Below are 7,900 nucleotides of genomic sequence, written 5' to 3'. Positions count from 1 at the left end.
TTTTATTATTGTACTTAGATGCTATATTTACCAACCCAAAACTATAAAAGAGGCCAAAAGTCATGTCCTTTTGCATCACAACAAATCATTAATTAAATGCAACAAATTACTAATTACAAATTACATCAATTTACATTTCAACTCGTAAAGTTTAAATGTTTTTTTAATTTTAATTTGCTTATTTTAATTTTTAATTTATAAAATAAACTTATCAAAATTATTTTATTATTGTACTTAGATGCTATATTTACTAACCCAAAACTATAAAAGAGGCCAAAAGTCATGTCCTTTTGCATCACAACAAATTACTAAATATCAAACAAAAAATTTGACATATAATAAAATTGTAACAAGCATTTATCAATTCAATGACATTTCTGACAATTCTTACTTAACAAAGCCAAAGTTCATTACATTTCACTCTTCGCATGAAGTCAAAAATTTCATTCAAGCTCTCATGATAACGCAAATTAAATCTCATAATAATAACACACCAAACTATTTCATTCAAGCTCTCATGATAACGCAAATTAAATCTCATAATAATAACACACCAAACTATTCTGTTAACCGGCAGGGACTATGGCCACAACAGTGGCTCCTTGTTATAACAAGGAAGAGAAAATCCTATAATCATGAAGATAAAATTATAATGCAAATTGTTAAGATTTCAAACTATAATAACCAAAGGATTTTATAATTATGAAGATAAAATTACAGTACAAACAAACTGTTCGGATTTCAAAATTAAAATTATAGTGCAAGCAAACTGTTCGGATTTCAAACTACAATAACCTATAATTATAAATATAAAATCACAGTGCAAGCAAACTGTTAGGATTTCAAAATTAAGTATTGTAGGAGCACTTTGTTCAAATTCCAAAGATCCTATAATTACGAAGCTAAAATTACAGTGCAAACAAACTGTTCGGACTGCAAAATGCCCGTCAAATTCCAATCCTTGCAGGGTCCCGGGTGCTTTTTGCAGTGGTCGTGCAGAGTCTATCTCTTTTTGAAGGTTATTACATCAGGTTTTCCCACCTTCCTCGCCTGCTGATCAGGTGGTGTCTTGCAAGTTCGCCCTGCATGCCCGTTTGGAGAAGCTGTTATCTTCGATCCCACGGGTGCTTTTCCCTCAAGTGAATTTCGCCTAGGGCGACCAGTTTCTGAATTGTTGACCACTGTAAGTGGCCGCTGCCTGTTTGAGAAGGGTTGGCTCTGTCCACCAATAGATAATCTTCGCTCACCGCTACAGACAGGGGGTGATAATTCAACTTGAATTGTAGATCTTTTTTCACCATTGATTAGCTTTCCAAAGGACTGTAGTGACTTTTTAATTTGAGAAGTCTTTTTCGATGCGAATGGAGCCACAGTATCAGTTACTGTATTTATTTCACCGTCTGTACGGTCATTTCCCAGACTGCTCCGACGGTTGCCATTTTGTCTGCCTATCGGCGTCTTATTAAGCTTGGATCTCTCCCCTGAATCTACGAACTTGTCATCTTGGGTACCCACCCCAAAATTATAAATACCATCTTGTACCTCAAATTTGCTTATTCCAGGCGCCTCAAGGCTCCATCTACGATTTCGCACTGGCGTTTGGAGTTTGTGTTTGTCAATAAGTGGAGATTCTCTCGCATTCTGTAACTGTGCTACTTCTGCTTCTTTCCTCGCCAACGCCTTCTTCAAACTGTCTACCTGCTCTCTAAGCTCACGAACTTCTCCACTTTCTTTATTCAAACGTGCAGCACCAAGTTCAACAGAGGACACCCGTTCAGCGAATTTAAGGGTGCTTATTGTCTCTCCATATGAATCCGGTTCAGGACTTATGTGAACAAACATCAGAGTCTTTGCCTTGCCCCCTAATGAATCCTGAAGCAATTGAGTCAATTTGCTATTTCGATATGGCACATGCGAATTCCTCTGTGCCAATGCTGCAATTACGTCTCCTAGAGATGAAAGGGACTTGTTTATGTATTGTGCCTCCTTCAAACGATCTCCAGTTACTTCAGATTTATCTACCCTCTCACTTCCAGCAAGATCTACCAAATTAAGGCAGCTATGAAGGTTACATCCAGAAACACGATCTGTACCTTGCACATGTACAGTCAACACACTGTGAGAACGGCTGCTGCGGTCATTTAGTGCAGTATAGCTAACAGTGCGATTCTTTTTGCAGAAGTTGCTTTAACAGGCATAAGTATAGCATCCGGTACATTAAATCCCTTATGACCATTATTTCGAATATCTAATTTCTTGCTTGAGGTCAGTGCCCCGAGAAGATCCCTCACTTGTTCGTTGTATACCTCTATCATTTGGACGGAGACTTCATACACCATTAAATCTTTCCTCTTTTCAGACAACTCGAAGAGGTCACTGAGTGCTCTATAGTTGACTCCCATCTCTTTTTCAGAAGCACCTGTTGGACCGCTCATGGTGTGGGTTTTCCCAGATCCTGTTTGACCATATGCAAAAATGCAGACGTTGTAACCATCCATTACAGATCGGATCAATGGCTGTGTATCCATGTAAATCTCTTCTTGTGTAGAAGATGGCCCAAAAACCTTATTAAAATTGAATATCCTCTGTACATCTTTGCCCATTTTGGATGTATTGACCAGGAGGGATCCATCCTCTCCAATCAATTCCACTGCACTGTGAGCTTCAGATTGACCTCCAAAATGGGGTCGGATTCTGCAGTATACCCTTATGCTTCCTTTGAGTTCTTGAAGGCTATTATAAAGGATCTTGTTTTCTTCCAGAACTCTGTGATATCCACTAGCAGCATTAAAAATTCCTGCGACCTGGTTATCAAGCAATTCAAAATGCTTTCGCCACTCTGCCTGAAACCTTTGTACATCTTCCCGTGCTCTAAGTAATAAGTCTCTTATGTCCTTGACTTCTTTTCTTTGTGCTTCCAAACGCATCTGATGTTCCTGACTTATATGCAAAGGTTTTGGATCCTGACTTTGAAAAGGTGCACAGTCACCATTTTTCTGGTCTGGAGAATCCAAAAGGACCTGATTGTCTTGATCCTGGCTTTTCTGAATCAAGGAAAATTTGTCTTGTTTATTTTCTGCAAAAATTGCAATGATAAGATTCATGAATGCTTGCATCGAGTCCGGTGCAGCAGTTTGTATGGCTTCAACAAAGTTCTGATCAACATTTTCCTTGTCATTTGTCATTTCTACAGCAAACCGCTTTAACCAAGCTCCCATTGTGTCTTTAGATTGAAAGATGTCTCCGTCATCCATGTTTATAACTGATAGGTCTGGCAGAGTTTCAGTGTCCCTTACAGGCACACAAGGAGTTGAGCGTTGAAGGAAATTTCCTGTGCTTCGTGGAATCATGGGGGACCTCAAAGGGCCTGCATATTTCCAACAGCCATTTCCTCCACACTGTTTCCATTCATAATAAGATTTCAGCCCCAATATACAGTCAACAATCTTTGTCGTAGAACCCGGCCGCAAGCTTTCCTGCTCTAAATGAGTAGCTTCAAAAGTAGGTAACTTCATCTCTTCAGCAGCTACAAGAAAATTCCTAACATTCTCAAAATATTGATAAGCAGATAAAGGCCGTCCTTCAGGAGGAAGTGTTGAAACATGATTTGCAACGACCTTAGACACTGCGCCTGGCTGAACCTTGTTGATAAGATTACATAATATGATCCCATTTCTCAAGCAAAGACGAAACTCCTCCTCAGATGGCTCGCATGGTATATCTAGAGAACCAACCATGCTCTTTATCCATGCCGTAGCTTGAAACCTCCTATTAGCTGCTTCCTCTGCTTTCAGTGAAGCCAAACGACCTTGCGATCCACTACTTTCTGCGCTGGAAACCTGTAAATCCGTGGCACTCCTGAACATATCGTCGGAAAATGCCTCGTGCCTTCTCTGACAAAACGAATTTCTGGGAGGAGGATAGGGAGAAGTGCTGGAAAACAATGGGGGAGGGACCCTGCTGGGAGTAGAATCTGGTTCCAGAGACATTTTTTCCTCTTATTCGACAAATCTCAATAGAAAACTGAAAAACCGCAACTGGAGAGGCTTGGCCCTGAATGCGAACTCAATCAGTGCGGTTCAGCGAGTGGGTATGTACCATTTACTACAGATACAGCGACTGATCAATCAATCGAATTCAACAAGGCCTTGAACTCTCGATGCTTTAGGTAACTTGTTTTCGTTCGCGAAGAGGACTGTTTTCGAAATGGGTGCGAGGGGAGAATTTTAATGGGTATTTCTTTAGTATTGGTAGAGAAGACTGAACAAGTCCAATCCCAACAGTCAAGTGGAATGTTGAGCCCTCAAACACATCCGAAGCCGACGAGAAGCCCAACGACCTTAGTCGCATAAACACGTCATAACTTCCCGTGGACCTACCTTGGCTCCGATAATGCAATCTTTTATAATTGTGTAATGTTAATTTATTTAGCTTTAAAGAATAAGAACCAATCTTTTATAAGTGTGTATTGTTAATTTATTTAGTTTTAAAGAATAAGAAAGGAGTTGATTTGAGCATCGATTTTTAAAACTCTCAAATTGAATTTACAACTTTCATCAACACATAAGTTGGTATTTTTATTGAGATGACAGAGAACACAGAGAAAATGGAAATATGCTATTGAAAATAAACTTTTTAATACTTTCCTAATTCTTTTTGTCAGATTTTTTAATATTTTGTCCATGAGATGGGAGCCCTTCACTAAATGTTGAATAAGAAAGAGGGTCTCCCAAAACAATTAAAGAGCCTATTTCATTTTCTTTGTCTAATTAAATCTCCTATTAACAAACATAAACTTCAGTTTCAGTTTGGTTGTTTATCATATATCCTAAACCCCATAAATACTCTGCAATTTTAACTTCTTTAAAACCATAAAAAAAACCCCTCTCTCTTGTCACCCCTCACTAACCTTATAAATTATTACAATATACTAACATATTTAAACATTTAATATATTTTATTTATCCCAAAAATTCTAATCTCAATATTAAATTACTATTATCTTTACAACAAACAACACCCCTTTGTTAACACGAATAACAAACGAATTTAATTATATTATTTTTAAACTTCCCATGCTTACCAACTTTATCATTACATTGCATTTAATGACATGCCCCTTCAAAATATTATAATTCTACACCCTCTATATATGTTTTGTAAAAGAAATATTTAAAATAAAGTTTCAATTTTATAAATTTATTATCTTAGGGTAATATTTATTTAAAACATGAAATCAATACATTTAAATTTAATTTAATTATATTAAAATTTGATTCGTTTCAAATACTTAGTTGTAATATTATTAGTCCCTACCCAAAGGGCCTGGCAGGGACTATAGCAATTGATTTTCTGATAAGCATTAGTCCGACACTTAAATCAATGATTGTTTTTTTCTATTTTAATCGCAGTTCGTTTATATTAATGAAATGCTTTTTCTCTTTAACCAATGAGTGAAATCAAATATTTCTTTTTAACCAATTAAAGGATTCATCATCTTATTTGGCCTCATATCAAGGCCAAGGCAATTTAAAAGCAATTTAAATGAACCATTTTTCATTTGAAACTTAAACTAATGAGTAAAGACATCATATAAATGTTCATATGGATTATTGTTGGTCTAATGTTAACATTAATTCATAGACATTAAATATTTGTAACATATATCTTGGAGTTTCAATAAGATTGAGATATTATAATTTTTTATTTTAAATATGTGTTTTTTATGTGTCTAGAGAACTACTGTTGTGTCAAAATTGTGGTTTGCATGAGAACCATACTTGACAATTATTGACAATTGTTGTTTTCATGAGAACCCGATCTGGCAGGGAACACTGCTACACAACAATATTTCTGAAATTTCTGATTTGGCGATATTTCTAATTTGGCTCTTGGTTCAAATAGTCACAATTGCTTCAATGTTTGCTACACAATATTTATGTTTATTCACTCTTGTTCATTCACTATTTTTGGATGGAATAGTGGCAATTGCTTCAATTACACTCGCAATTGCAGCAATGTTTTATGGTGGTGAGAACTTATGTTTTCTGGTGGCGACCACTTAAGAGCATGTTTTTTGGTGGCAAACACTTAAGAGCATGCAGGAATGATAGTTTAGCAACAACAGCTTCTTCTGTTGAGCCTGCAGGAATGATAGTTTAGCAACAATAGCGTCTTCTGTTGAACCTGCAGGAATGATAATTTCGCAACAATAGCTTCTTCTACTGAGCCTGCAGTAATGATAGTTTAGCAACAACAGCTTCTTTTGTTGAACCTGTAGGAATGATTACAAGAATGATAGTTTAGCAACAACTTCTTCTGCTCTAATTAAAGGGTTTTGACAGCTTGGGCTTCAACTGGGCTTCAACTTGGCTTTTGGGTAAATTATCTTGACAACATCTTCTTCTAATCCTTCTACTCTAATTAAAGGGTTTTGATAGCTCTGGCTTCAACTTTTTCTTACTCTTGTTAAAGGGTTTTGGGTTTGACAACTTTGGCTTCAACTTCTTGACAGAAAAAATTTAGAAATTTTTCCTATTTCTATACTAACTCTACTGCAATAACTAGAAAAAATTAGAAACTTTTCCTATTTCTATACTAAATCTACTGGAATAACTCTACTAGAATTTGTTTACCTAAAACAACACTTGCCTGTACACCTAGGTTGGCTTGTAAGGATATACACATCAGACAAAGGAAGGCGCCTGGTATCTTAATACATGCACCGCCTACCTATCAATTCTGATTTTGATTTATCTTTGTTCCATTTTTATTTGCTTTGTAGACAGATTTTGTAGTGGATTGAATGTTTCATGATCCAGAAAACGCTGGAGGCCTTCATTATAATTATGAATTTCACCTAGTTGTTGTATTTGCTTTTATTAGATGCGATTCTTGTGAGCAGCAGATAATGTTGAGGGATTGGCATCATTTACCCAGGCATCAAGATGCTTCAACGTACTCATAAAGGCAAAGCCGCATTCCAAACTCATATCACCTAAAAAACAGTACAGGAAGTGGGGCAAGCCACCTCTGAATGTGCTCCGTGACGAAACACTTTCATTTCGTTTGGATAAATGAAAAATGGCGAGCTTGTTCAGTTCCTGCTCTGCTTTCACTCTCCGCTCATAGTGATCAGTTCTAGTGTTGCTTGCATTCTTATTAAGGAATTCAAACTCTGTCTACAAGAAATTGAAAGGGATTTTTAATTATTCAATTATCTGGTTCAAAATACTACAGGTCACTAGAAAACTACCCTCTGTTGAACTTTAGCACCCCCACTAGTTTCAGTGAGTCTCAGCAGTGAAAACACCACCAATCCCAATTGTTTCCACAGAAGCAAGGGTATACAAACCAATTCCAAAAGCACTAGTAGCATTTGAATCAGCAGTTGCAACGCTAGTTTAAAATCCTTCAGTTGCAAATAGAATTCCTATTTGAAATCCATGACTTGTTCCAAAATTACCTAACCTCTTTCTTTTCGAGACTCAGTTGATAGGTGCTTAGTTGATAGGTGGATTACTCTTACGTATATATGTCTTATTTTGCCTCTGCTGCTAGTGGTGGCTCTGTTGTTGGTGGTGCAGCTACTTTGACAGGTTCAACTGGATCAACTCAGTAAGCTGGTGAAAGGTTATAAACCCGATCCAACCCCACTTTTTTTTACCATTACCACATACACCACCTTTCGATCTTAAAATTCCCATATATGCAAGTGTGGTACAACCAGCTGGGATTGTTGGCTAGTATGGTTGGACTGGGTAGCAAGGCCATCTTTCGTTAGCAAGGCTGTTTCAATTGAATCTCGAGCACATACCGAACATTTAGTGTGGAGAGGGGATACATGGGCTGTATTCAAGCTACATGTGCCCACCCACAAGCTTTATATTTTCTATATTTA

At 37.0% G+C, this 7,900-nt stretch overlaps 1 pseudogene; it reads right to left on the bottom strand.

Annotated features, from left to right (window-relative positions):
* Positions 1-1,002: 1,002 nt before the first annotated feature.
* LOC149171168 (kinesin-like protein KIN-14L pseudogene) lies at positions 1,003-3,989 on the bottom strand (annotated as a pseudogene).
* Positions 3,990-7,900: the final 3,911 nt, after the last annotated feature.

This window comes from Pinus tabuliformis, chromosome 4_2 (genome assembly GCF_031772625.1).
Source record: "Pinus tabuliformis cultivar Carrire ecotype Pingquan chromosome 4_2, CPIR1, whole genome shotgun sequence".
Lineage (NCBI taxonomy): Eukaryota > Viridiplantae > Streptophyta > Pinopsida > Pinales > Pinaceae > Pinus > Pinus tabuliformis.
Note: the sequence above shows the minus strand (reverse complement) of the source record. Positions and strands in the feature narration are given on the sequence as shown.